The 14,218-nt window shown below is 43.5% G+C and overlaps 1 protein-coding gene across 1 annotated transcript in view; it reads right to left on the bottom strand.

Moving 5' to 3' along the window:
* Positions 1-14,218, bottom strand: part of DOCK8 (dedicator of cytokinesis 8) — a 193,897-nt gene that overhangs the window by 178,414 nt on the left and 1,265 nt on the right. The window lies entirely within an intron of this gene.

Raw genomic sequence — 14,218 nt, 5'->3', positions numbered from 1 at the left:
TTTTGTTTCAAAAATGATATTATTGTGTAAAACTTACATAAATAAAAAAAAGTATACATATTAAATATATCGCCGCATCCGTATCAACCGGCTCTATAAAAATATCACATGACCTAAACCCTCAGATGAACACTGTAAAAAAATTTAAATAAAAACTGTGCTATATATAAAAAATATTGTCACCTTACATCACAAAAAGTGTAATAGCAAGCGATCAAAAAGTCATATGCACCCCAAAATAGTGCTAATCAAACCGTCATCTCATCCCGCAAAAATCATACCCTACCCAAGATAATCGCCCAAAAACTGAAAAAACTATAGATCTCAGACTATGGAAACACTAAAACATGACTTTTTTTGTTTTAAAAATGAAATCATTGTGTAAAATTTATATAAATAAAAAAAAAGTATACATATTAGTTATCGCTGCGTCCGTAATAAGTTACTCTATAAAAATATCACATGACCTAACCCCTCAGGTGAACACCGTAAAAAAATAAAAACCGTGTAAAAAAAGCCATTTTTTGTCATCTTACATCACAAAAAGTGTAATAGCAAGCGATCAATGTACCCTAAACTAGTACCAACAAAACTTCCACCCTATCCGTAGTTTCTAAAATGGGGTCACTTTTTTGGAGTTTCTACTCTAGGGGTGCATCAGGGGGCTTCAAATGGGACATGGTGTCAAAAAACAAGTCCAGCAAAATCTGCCTTCCAAAAACCGTATGGCATTCCTTTCCTTCTGCGCCCTGCCGTGTGCCAGTACAGCAGTTTACGACCACATATGGGGTGTTTCTGTAAACTACAGAATCAGGGCCATAAATATTGAGTTTTGTTTGGCTGTTAACCCTTGCTTTGTAACTGGAAAAAAAATATTAAAATGGAAAATCTGCCAAAAAAGTGAAATTTTGAAATTGTATCTCTATTTCCCATAAATTCTTGTGGAACACCTAAAAGGTTAACGACGTTTGTAAAATCAGTTTTGAATACCTTGAGGGGTGTAGTTTTTTAGATGGGGTCACTTTTATGGAGTTTCTACTCTAGGGGTGCATCAGGGGGGCTTCAAATGGGACATGGTGTAAATAAAAAACAGTCCAGCAAAATCTACATTCCAAAAACCGTATGGCATTCCTTTCCTTCTGCGCCCTGCCGTGTGCCCGTACATCATTTTATGACCACATATGGGGTGTTACTGTAAACTACAGAATCAGGGCCATAAATATTTAGTTTTTTTGGGCTGTTAACCCTTGCTTTGTGACTGGAAAAAAAATATTAAAATGAAAAATCTGCCAAAAAAGTGAAATTTTTAAATTGTATCTCTATTTTTCATAAATTCTTGTGGAACACCTAAAGGGTTAACAACGTTTGTAAAATCAGTTTTGAATACCTTGAGGGGTGTAGTTTCTAAAATGGGGTCATTTTTGGGTGGCTTCTATTATGTAAGCCTCACAAAGTGACTTCAGACCTGAACTGGTCCTTAAAATGTTGGTTTTTGAAAATTTCTGAGAAATTTCAAGATTTACTTCTAAACTTCTAAGCCTTTTAACGTCCCCCAAAAATAAAATGTCATTCCCAAAATGATCCTAACATGAAGTACACATATGGGGAATGTAAAGTAATAACTATTGTTGTAGGTATTACTATGTATTATAGAAGCAGAGAAATTTAAACTTGGACTTCTAAAACTTGAAACTTCTAAATTTTTGGCAAATTTGGTATTTTTTTATAAATAAAAAAGATTTTTTTTTACTCCATTTAACCAGTGTCATGAAGTACAATATGTGACGAAAAAACGTCTCAGAATGGCCTGGATAAGTAAAAGCGTTTTAAGGTTATCACCACTTGACCCCCTCCGGACCGCCTAACGCAGATTCGCGTTCCGGAGGTGGCAGCACTGCGCACAATCACGCATATACGCGTCATCTCGCGAGACGCGAGATTTCCTGTGAACGCGCGCACACAGGCGCGCGCTCACAGGAACGGAAGGTAAGAGAGTTGATCTCCAGCCTGCCAGCGGCGATCGTTCGCTGGCAGGCTGGAGATGTGTTTTTTTTAACCCCTAACAAGTATATTAGACGCTGTTTTGATAACAGCGTCTAATATACCTGCTACCTGGTCCTCTGGTGGTCCCCTTTGTTTGGATCGACCACCAGAGGACACAGGTAGCTCAGTAATATGTTGCACCAAGCACCACTACACTACACCCCCCCCCTGTCACTTATTAACCCCTTATTCACCCTTGATCACCCCTGATCACCCCATATAGACTCCCTGATCACCCCCCTGTCATTGATAACCCCCTGTAAGGCTGCATTCAGAGGTCCGTATGAATTTTACGGATCCACTGATAGATGGATCGGATCCGCAAAACACATACGGACGTCTGAATGCAGCCTTACAGGGGAGTGATCAATGACGGAGGTGATCACCCCATATAGACTCCCTGATCACCCCCCTGTCATTGATAACCCCCTGTAAGGCTCCATTCAGAGGTCCGTATGAATTTTACGGATCCACTGATAGATGGATCGGATCCGCAAAACACATACGGACGTCTGAATGCAGCCTTACAGGGGAGTGATCAATGACGGAGGTGATCACCCCATATAGACTCCCTGATCACCCCCCTGTCATTGATAACCCCCTGTAAAGCTCCATTCAGATGTCCGCATCATTTTTACAGATCCACTGATAGATGGATCGGATCCGCAAAACGCATACGGACGTCTGAATGGAGCCTTACAGGGGCGTGATCAATGACTGTGGTGATCACCCCATATAGACTCCCTGATCACCCCCCTGTCATTGATTACACCCCTGTCATTGATCAACCCCCTGTAAAGCTCCATTCAGATGTCCGCATGATTTTTACGGATCCACTGATAGATGGATCGGATCCGCAAAACGCATACGGACGTCTGAATGGAGCCTTACAGGGGCGTGATCAATGACTGTGGTGATCACCCCATATAGACTCCCTGATCACCCCCCTGTCATTGATTACCCCCCTGTCATTGATCAACCCCCTGTAAAGCTCCATTCAGATGTCCGCATGATTTTTACGGATCCACTGATAGATGGATCGGATCCGCAAAACGCATACGGACGTCTGAATGGAGCCTTACAGGGGCGTGATCAATGACTGTGGTGATCACCCCATATAGACTCCCTGATCACCCCCCTGTCATTGATTACCCCCCTGTCATTGATCAACCCCCTGTAAAGCTCCATTCAGATGTCCGCATGATTTTTACGGATCCACTGATAGATGGATCGGATCTGCAAAACACATACAGGTGTCTCCCTGGAGCCTTCCAGGGGGGGTGATCACCCCATATAGACTCCCTGATCACCCCCATGTCATTGATCACCCCCCTGTCAGGCTGCATTCAGATGTCCGTATGATTTTTACGGATCCACGGATACATGGATCGGATCCGCAAAACACATACGGACATCTGAATGGAGCCTTACAGGGGGGTGATCACCCCATATAGACTCTCTGATCACCCCCCTGTCATTGATCACCCCCCCTGTCATTGATCACCCCCCTGTCATTGATCACCCCTCTGTAAGGCTCCATTCAGACATTTTTTTGGCCCAAGTTAGCGGAATTTTTTTTTTTTTTTCTTACAAAGTCTCATATTCCACTAACTTGTGTCAAAAAATAAAATCTCACATGAACTCACCATACCCCTCACGGAATCCAAATGCGTAAAATTTTTTAGACATTTATATTCCAGACTTCTTCTCACGCTTTAGGGCCCCTAGAATGCCAGGGCAGTATAAATACCCCACATGTGACCCCATTTCGGAAAGAAGACACCCCCAGGTATTCCGTGAGGGGCATATTGAGTCCATGAAAGATTGAAATTTTTGTCCCAAGTTAGCGGAAAGGGAGACTTTGTGAGAAAAAAATAAAAAATATCAATTTCCGCTAACTTGTGCCAAAAAAAAAAAATTTCTATGAACTCGCCATGCCCCTCATTGAATACCTTGGGGTGTCTTCTTTCCAAAATGGGGTCACATGTGGGGTATTTATACTGCCCTGGCATTCTAGGGGCCCCAAAGCGTGAGAAGAAGTCTGGTATCCAAATGTCTAAAAATGCCCTCCTAAAAGGAATTTGGGCACCTTTGCGCATCTAGGCTGCAAAAAAGTGTCACACATCTGGTATCGCCGTACTCAGGAGAAGTTGGGGAATGTGTTTTGGGGTGTCATTTTACATATACCCATGCTGGGTGAGAGAAATATCTTGGTCAAATGCCAACTTTGTATAAAAAAATGGGAAAAGTTGTCTTTTGCCAAGATATTTCTCTCACCCAGCATGGGTATATGTAAAATGACACCCCAAAACACATTCCCCAACTTCTCCTGAATACGGCGATACCACATGTGTGACACTTTTTTGCAGCCTAGGTGGGCAAAGGGGCCCACATTCCAAAGAGCACCTTTAGGATTTCACAGGTCATTTACCTACTTACCACACATTAGGGCCCCTGGAAAATGCCAGGGCAGTATAACTACCCCACAAGTGACCCCATTTTGGAAAGAAGACACCCCAAGGTATTCCGTGAGGGGCATGGCGAGTTCCTAGAATTTTTTATTTTTTGTCACAAGTTAGTGGAAAATTATGATTTGTTTTTTTTCTTACAAAGTCTCATATTCCACTAACTTGTGACAAAAAAAAAAAATTCTAGGAACTCGCCATGCCCCTCACGGAATACCTTGGGGTGTCTTCTTTCCAAAATGGGGTCACTTGTGGGGTAGTTATACTGCCCTGGCATTCTAGGGGCCCAAATGTGTGGTAAGGAGTTTGAAATCAAATTCTGTAAAAAATGACCAGTGAAATCCGAAAGGTGCTCTTTGGAATATGGGCCCCTTTGCCCACCTAGGCTGCAAAAAAGTGTCACACATCTGGTATCTCCGTATTCAGGAGAAGTTGGGGAATGTGTTTTGGGGTGTCATTTTACATATACCCATGCTGGGTGAGAGAAATATCTTGGCAAAAGACAACTTTTCCCATTTTTTTATACAAAGTTGGTATTTGACCAAGATATTTCTCTCACCCAGCATGGGTATATGTAAAATGACACCCCAAAACACATTCCCCAACTTCTCCTGAATACGGAGATACCAGATGTGTGACACTTTTTTGCAGCCTGGGTGGGCAAAGGGGCCCATATTCCAAAGAGCACCTTTCGGATTTCACTGGTCATTTTTTACAGAATTTGATTTCAAACTCCTTACCACACATTTGGGCCCCTAGAATGCAGGGCAGTATAACTACCCCACAAGTGACCCCATTTTGGAAAGAAGACACCCCAAGGTATTCCGTGAGGGGCATGGCGAGTTCCTAGAATCTTTTATTTTTTGTCACAAGTTAGTGGAATATGAGACTTTGTAAGAAAAAAAAATAAAAATCATCATTTTCCACTAACTTGTGACAAAAAATAAAAAATTCTAGGAACTCGCCATGCCCCTCACGGAATACCTTGGGGTGTCTTCTTTCCAAAATGGGGTCACTTGTGGGGTAGTTATACTGCCCTGGCATTCTAGGGGCCCAAATGTGTGGTAAGGAGTTTGAAATCAAATTCTGTAAAAAATGACCAGTGAAATCCGAATGGTGCTCTTTGGAATATGGGCCCCTTTGCCCACCTAGGCTGCAAAAAGGTGTCACACATCTGGTATCTCCGTATTCAGGAGAAGTTGGGGAATGTGTTTTGGGGTGTCATTTTACATATACCCATGCTGGGTGAGAGAAATATCTTGGTCAAATGCCAACTTTGTATAAAAAAAATGGTAAAAGTTGTCTTTTGCCAAGATATTTCTCTCACCCAGCATGGGTATATGTAAAATGACACCCCAAAACACATTCCCCAACTTCTCCTGAATACGGAGATACTAGATGTGTGACACTTTTTTGCAGCCTAGGTGGGCAAAGGGGCCCATATTCCAAAGAGCACCTTTCGGATTTCACTAGCCATTTTTTACAGAATTTGATTTCAAACTCCTTACCACACATTTGGGCCCCTAGAATGCCAGGGCAGTATAACTACCCCACAAGTGACCCCATTTTGGAAAGAAGACACCCCAAGGTATTCCGTGAGGGGCATGGCGAGTTCCTAGAATTTTTTATTTTTTGTCACAAGTTAGTGGAATATGAGACTTTGTAAGAAAAAAAATAAAAAATCATCATTTTCCGCTAACTTGTGACAAAAAATAAAAAGTTCTATGAACTCACTATGCCCATCAGCGAATACCTTAGGGTGTCTACTTTCCGAAATGGGGTCATTTGTGGGGTGTTTGTACTGTCTGGGCATTGTAGAACCTCAGGAAACATGACAGGTGCTCAGAAAGTCAGAGCTGCTGCAAAAAGCGGAAATTCACATTTTTGTACCATAGTTTGTAAACGCTATAACTTTTACCCAAACCATTTTTTTTTTACCCAAACATTTTTTTTTTATCAAAGACATGTAGAACAATTAATTTAGAGCAAAATTTATATATGGATCTCGTTTTTTTTTGCAAAATTTTACAACTGAAAGTGAAAAATGTCATTTTTTTGCAAAAAAATCGTTAAATTTCGATTAATAACAAAAATAGTAAAAATGTCAGCAGCAATGAAATACCACCAAATGAAAGCTCTATTAGTGAGAAGAAAAGGAGGTAAAATTCATTTGGGTGGTAAGTTGCATGACCGAGCAATAAACGGTGAAAGTAGTGTAGGTCAGAAGTGTAAAAAGTGGCCTGGTCTTTCAGGGTGTTTAAGCACTGGGGGCTGAGGTGGTTAAAGTGACACTGGTCAGATTTGCAAAAAATGGCCTGGTCCTTAAGGTGAAATAAGGCTGTGTCCTGAAGGGGTTAAACTGAAAAGCACACACAAAAAGACCCTCAAAACTGCAAAGTGTGCACTGGGACTTACATTGACCTCCCCAGGATATCCCAGTGTTCATTAAAGGGGTATTCCAGGTAGGGTTGCATCGGGTATCGAAATTTCGATACCCAATCGATACTTTTATACCAGTATCGATACTGCGCAGCCTAGTATCTTCTCTTATGAGAGAACATGGCACTCGGCGCGTGCTATGTTCTGTGGCCAGACAGTGTAGAAGGAGGGAGGGAGGGATGGAGGGACGGAGGGAGGGAGTCCCTCCCTCCTATGACGCGGCCGCCGCTGAGCTCAATGAAATGAGCGGGCTCTGAAGCTGCCCACACCACTGCCACCAATGAATGTGCGGCTAATTAAAGCAGGAGGAGGGACAGGGGAGGTAATAAACTGCTGCGCCGTCTGAGCTAGTGAGCTCGGCGAACAGCAGCAGCGGCAGAAGCCTCCTCCTCCTCCTGAGTGTCTTGTGCCCTCCCCATCGTCAGCCCGAGCCCCAGAGTCAGTGTGCACTAGTGCACTGAAAAGCAGCCAGCATAACAGGTACCCGGCCCACACCCACACAGTGAAAGAGTGATTAGCCTGCTTCAAAATAAAGGCAGGCAAAAAACATATGGGGGTCACTTATTTTTAAAGTCAGGCTAGGCACATGCTTTTGAACTGGACCCTATGTGCCTCACAATAATAGTAAGTGACCCCCAAAGTACCATCTCACATAATGGGCAACATGGGGTTAATGTTAGTTACAGTGGCACATGTTAGTTAATGTTATTTACATTGGCACATGAAGATTGAAAGGGCAAGAAAGAATATCCTACTTGCTAACTATTTTATTATTACTTCTTAAGGTAAGGCTAGGTTCACATCTGCTTGTGACTTCCATTCATAATGGATGCCATGACACAGTGCCAGATCAGTCATATGACCAATAATTTGTAATCTAAAGGGACATGACAGGGTATACTGAATTAAAAGTATCTGCCAGGTACTTACCCAACCAAAATTCTGTGCATGGCTGGGAGGGTTGCTGATGAGTCAAGCCCCGGCTGGTCGACCTATCAGTGAGGCTGAAAGCCGAGCAAATCAGGTTCCTGGCTCAGCATCCATTCCCGGAGCTAGGCTGGGGATTGCTACTCAGTCATGACCAGCCGCTGGTGATTGCTTTCATGCGTCCTGCCTCTGTACCTCTGTGCTGTGTACCTGAACTCTAGACCTGCTCGTTATCCCTCTGTGTACCAAACGCCGCTTGTTTTCTGGATTAACTCCTCATCTGTTGAATTGGCTTCTACTGATTTTCCTGGTATTTTAACCATGGCTAGTTTCTGGATTAGCCCCTTGTTTGCAGTTTGGGTTTAATTAATCTCTCCTGGTTCTGACTCTACTTATCCACTACTCTTTTTATCCAGTCATTCTGGTAGGTCTGCTTCTAGCGAGCTCGTACCAGTTTTATGCAACCTTACTCCATGGATGTAATTTCAGAGTCGGAGCTAGTTTTGGAAATGTACCGACTCCGATTTTAGCCTTAAAAATATCTGCTATTATTACTGTGTAGTTAATTAAACCACGCCCCCTTCCCTGCCCCTTCTCCTGTGACTGACAGCCGGCTGTTCGGCAAAGCCAGCCGGCTGTCGGGCATAAGCGCTGTCAATCACAGCGAAGGGGCAGGGAAGGGGGCGTAGTTACCGTGACTTGAAGCAAGGAGGCCACTGCCCCCTTGACTTCAAGAGTGACTAGAAAATAGCACGCTCAGGGGATAAAAGATATTTTTTCCTGCTTTTACCGCATCTGACTGCAGGAAGAAAATCATCATTAGAAACACACTGCCGGCTACTTGAAGGTACTGCTGGCGGTTTGGGGTGGTTTTTGCCACTGACAGGTTCCCTTTAATCAAAAATATATTTTATATTTTGTCAATTTAAGGTCTCTAACATTTATTCTCTCCTGGTGATACATAATCAGTTCTCATCTCTACTGTCCTAGTGATACATAATCAGTTCTCATCTCTCCCGTCCTTATACTGTAAACAATGATAATCAGGGTGTTCTAGTGGTGATAGATAATCAGTTCTCACCTCTCCTGTGTTATTTCCTGTCCTTATACTATAAACAGTGATAATCAGGGTGTTCTAGTGGTGATAATCAGTTCTCATCTCTCCTGTGTTCTCTCCTGCCCTTATACTATAAACAATGATAATCAGGGTGTTCTAGTGGTGATAGAAAATCAGTTCTTATCTCTCTGTTTTCTCACATGTCCCTTATACTAGATATCTTCATGCTGCTAGAAGGTCCTTACTTACAATGCCTGAAACTGTACTGCACATGCTCAGTAGTGAAGACCAGAGAAGGAAGTTCACTAGATGCATGCCTGCAGTCAACTCAGAATTGCTAGACAGAACAGGAAGACAGTAATAAAGGGGTTGTCCAGGAAAAAGTAACATTTCGGCAGCCTGCCTCCACTATGGAAATAATTATACTTATCTACTCCCCGCCGCTACAGTCCTGCACGCTGGCTCCCTTGTGTCCATCTTCCGATCTGGGGCTTGTTTCCTTCCTTCCCAGCACTGGCATGGTCCCCTGCTTCACTGCAGCCAATGACTGGCTTCTGCAGTCATGTGTTTCTTGTGGACATGTTTACCACTGCAGCCAGTTATTGGCTGTAGTGGAGCAGATGATCATGCCCATGCCTGGGAGGAAGTAAACAAGCCGTGGACCAGAAGATGTAGCTAGTACGCAGGACCAGAGCTACGGGTAGCAGGTAAGTATGATTCTTTCCATAGAGGAGAAAAAAAATTGTACTCCAAGAAATATGTTTTATATTCTATATACGTTCTATGTTTTATGTTCTATATGATTACTTACATGATGATGAGAAAAAGCCTGATGTTACCATTTTACTACAGTAAAATTGGAGTCAGTCGGAGTGTGCTAGAATACAGGAGTCAGAGTCAGAACTTTGATTTTCCGACTCCACATTCCCGTGTATCCTGGGTCCCTAGCAGCCGAGTCCATTCGGCCTTGTGACAGGCTCTGGTGAAGAACCTAGCCTTAGCGTTCTATCAGCTGGATTGGTTAGGAAGACTGGTAGCTGTTTCTGAGTTTGCTGGCTGTGGCTCCGGATGGTGATTGTAGTATTTCCTTAGAGTATGACTTTTACTGATCTGCATCAAAATACATATCATATTGAGTAAAAATCACCACAAGAATCTGGCAAGGAAGGGGGTGCTATTTGTTTACACATCCCCTGCGTATTTAGGCTGATAGTCAGCGTGTCCACCACGACTAATTCAAATCTTCTCACTATGGGAGTCAATACTTGTAGTTCAATGAAGTGGAAATTATTCGGACAGATAAAGCCTCGTTCACATCAGCATTTTAAAAAATACGTCAGGCTGTTCTGGCAGAGGAACAGCCTGTTAGAATTCACTGTATCCAGCATAGCCAGATAATGCTGGGAACATCGGATCCCTATTGACTTCAATGGGATCCGACTGGGATCTGGCTGTTTCCGCCATAAAAGTCGGCTTTCGACTTGACAAAAAAGGTGCTTCACCTCTAATTACCAGCACTGTCGTATAGATATCACTGTGTAATATATAGTGGCAGGTAGCATTGTGTGATAACTGCCCTATATATCTTCAGACTGATCAGCAGTGCTCCAATGTCTGCACACTTGGTGGTTACACTTTGACTTATTCTGAATGCGGCTTTATTGCAGTTATTTGGTAGGTTTATAGGCTAAGCTGACAACGTGACACTGTATTACAGCTTGTCCTGCCTGCCTAACCCCGGAAGTGGTAAATTCTTGTATACTGGGCATAGGACGGATACCAACAGTACCCAGCGGATGCCATTCACTTATAGTGGGGTCCTTCAGTTATTGTGCTGTGGGTTCTGTTGTCTTGAGTGAACCCTACTTCTTGCTATAATAAGAGACAGAGCTGCGGAGCCTCCGGCGGCATCATGGTCCGGAGTCTCTTGACCTTATCATGGGTCCGGGATATGTTTTTTTGGAATAGCATGTTGCTTTTCCAGCTGTTTTTCATTACGATGAGAGTCCAATCCTTGTGTATATGAAATAAAGATTACAGTTCATGCATGTTTCAGCCGTGTATATATGAGTTCCTCGGCTTTTCTATTGATTAGTCTTCCATTCTCATGCGGGTCTGCACCCTGCTAATATTAGAGGCGCATACCTAACACTCTGGGGGTCATTTACCACGGCTTGACGTCCGTTTTTTTTTTTTTCTTAAATAAGTCGCCACTAGGGATGAGCGAATCGACTTCGGATGCTTTCCCAGCTCCATTCTCATTGTAGGTGGGACCCGCACCTATCAGACAATGGGGGCATATCGCTAGGATATGCCCCTATTGTCTGAGATGGGAAAACCCAGTTAAATATTACTTTATTATAAATATATTCGCAAATACCTTTCATGAGGGATAATGGCTCATTTTGTCTAGGGAGCAAGCGTTAGGTGAAATAAAATGGCCACTGTCCTATTAGTACACACAAAACCTGTCCTAATCACAGAGCAGGACAAGTTACTTCACAACACTGAGCTAAAGAGCTGCCTCATCCTCCTCTCCTACTTGTAAGGGATTATGATCCTGAATACAGTTGATAAGATCTTCAGCTGAATTCGTGTAGGAATGGAGTTCATGAGGAGACATGAAGTACAGAAAGGAGGTGGGGATGTGGCTGATGAGCAGCAGCACTTATATGCAGTGCCCCACATTACTACAGTCTGTTCTGTCCATCCTCTCTCTACCTCATGTCTCCTCGTGAACTAACAAGTAGAGCAGAGAGGAGGATGAGGCAGCTCTTTAGCTCAGTGTTGTGATGTAACTTGTCCTGCTGTGTGATGAGGACAGATTTTGTGTGTACTAATAGGGCGGCGGCCATTTTATTTCCCCTGATGAGCCATTATAACTAATGAAAGGTATTTGAGAATATATTTATACTAAAGTAATATTTAAGTATTTTCATTTTCTTCATTCCCAAAGAACCCCTTTTAGGTAGAATTATTGGGATGATCAGGTCAAGAAAAATAAATGAAAATACTTAGATGTGTAATGATATCTGAAAAATAATGGCAGGAAATGTTGCTGGAAGTGTGGGTGTTCCAACATACAAGACCTTGCACAATCTTCATCAGTTCCTTTGTTCACCGCAATGCATTACTCCACAAGAAAATTGAGAAATGCACCAATATGGTACAAACTTAAGCTGCGTGTTGTAACTGAGCAAAGCAGAAAGTGCAAAAACCCTAAACATGTCATCAGGGTTGGACTTGTTTGCAGTGACATACTGTCTAAAGGACGATGACCCTACTGTCATTACAAGCAATATCCTAGGGTTGAGAGTTATGAATATTCTTACAGTCATTTCCAAGTTCTCTAGGTCTCTCACGTGGTGACAACGCACTAATGACAACCATTCGGGTATGTTCACATGGTGGTTTCTGCTGCAGTTGTTCACCCTGACGCCGTGGAACCGCTCGTGGCTTAGCTCCAATGAATAGAAAAATCTGCGAGCAGACACGTGTCCTGGCCTAAAGCAGTTTCTGTCTGGACCCTGACGCCAAGAAAGGACATCTCCCATCTAGGTGCAGTTGTGGCTATAAACTACCTGCCAAAATTCCAGTGGCATATACCGCCACTTGAAGGTGCCCTTAAAGTGCATATATGACAGACACACAGTGGCGTACTGCCAAGATAGGCAGACCCCCCAGACTGAAGGATCGCTCCGGACCGGTCTGAACAGTGAACACAGTGTGCCACAGTAAGAGGACAGCAGGAGATTTAATAAAAAGTTCAGAAACTTGGATATGGATATTCTTGATGGGGGGGAGGGCAGCAGCAAGCAGTAGGGTTTTGGGGGGCTCATAGAGGACTCAGGAGGACAGTGTGCTTTGCTCCTACTCCCCCCCTTCCCCCCGGGGGGAAGCACACTGGACTCCTGAGTCCTCTATGAGTCTACAGGTCCCCCCCAACACATCAGTCACCTTGTAGGGGGGGAGTGAATATGATTGGTGGCTATGTGAACACTATAATGCCCTCCAAAATGCCTGGGCACCTTACTTACCTCATTTCCCGGCACCCGCGTCGCTCCTGATGCCCGCACAGCCGCCACTGCCTCCATCCTGTCACGCAGATGAAAACATCCAGAGACATGGGGGGCAGTCAATAGCAGGCCACGATGGGAACGAGCTTCCCTAGCATTGCGGGTGATGCTAGTGAGGCTCATTTCTGAGGCGGCCTGCAATTGGCTGCACCCCCCCCACTGGGCATAAGTTTTTTCTGTATGCGGTGCCTGGGCATAATAGGGGTTAGAATTAGATAGCCCCTTTAACGTTTTTGCATTTTCTTTTTTCTTTGCTATTTTCCTTGAGCCATAACTTTTTTTATTTTTCCGTTCACATAGATGTATGAGGGCTTATCTTGTACTTTAATATGGCATACAATGTAGTGGCAAAAAAAAATCCAAATGGGGTGGAATTTGAAAAAAATAAACTATTTCTCCACCGTTTTACGGGTTTTTCTCCTACAGGCATTCATGTATACATTTCTTTATTGGCAAATGTGGACCGCATCCGTATTTTGTGGCTCTGCGATTTGCGAACCGCAAAGCGGATAAGGTCATTTGCATGGGCCTATAGAGTCGTCCCCCTCTCATATGGCTTGTTCACATGTTCATGGCACAGATTCTGTGCCTAAATCCTCATTAAATCTGTTAACTTCTCCTATCAAGTGCAAATGCCTGGGGTATGTTAATTTGTGTGTGTGTGCCACAGGGAAAAAAATCATAATGAAAATGCCACGAGTTAAGGACGCATTCACACAACCGTGCCGTGTTTTACTGTCCGCAAATTGCCCGTGTGAGTTCTGCAATTTGCGGAACGGAACGGGCAGCCCATTAAAGAAATGCCTATTCATGTCCGTGTTTGCAGACAAGCTCTATATTTTTCGCGGGCCGAAGAATGGAACGGGTGCAGACAGTCCGCATCTTTTGCGGCCCAGTTAAAATGAATGGGTCCGCACCCGTTATGCAAAAACTGCGGAACGGACTCATTCATACAGACGTATGAATGTACGAATATCATGGATTATCTCCATTGAATGAGACTGTTCCTCATGCCATTCACCTGCACATATGTGGCAGAAATCGGAGTGCCAGCCTTGAATCTCTACCAAGCATACTCCAAGACGTATGACCGTGGCCTTACCATCTGGAGGCACAGTAGTTGTGGAATTTCTGGAGGCCTGACTGCGACTCATGATGATGTCACCAGTGATTGACATTAGATTGCGGTCAGAATGGGTGAACATCTGGGC

This window comes from Bufo bufo, chromosome 2, assembly GCF_905171765.1.
Source record: "Bufo bufo chromosome 2, aBufBuf1.1, whole genome shotgun sequence".
Lineage (NCBI taxonomy): Eukaryota > Metazoa > Chordata > Amphibia > Anura > Bufonidae > Bufo > Bufo bufo.
This window is presented reverse-complemented; position numbering and strand designations above follow the sequence as displayed.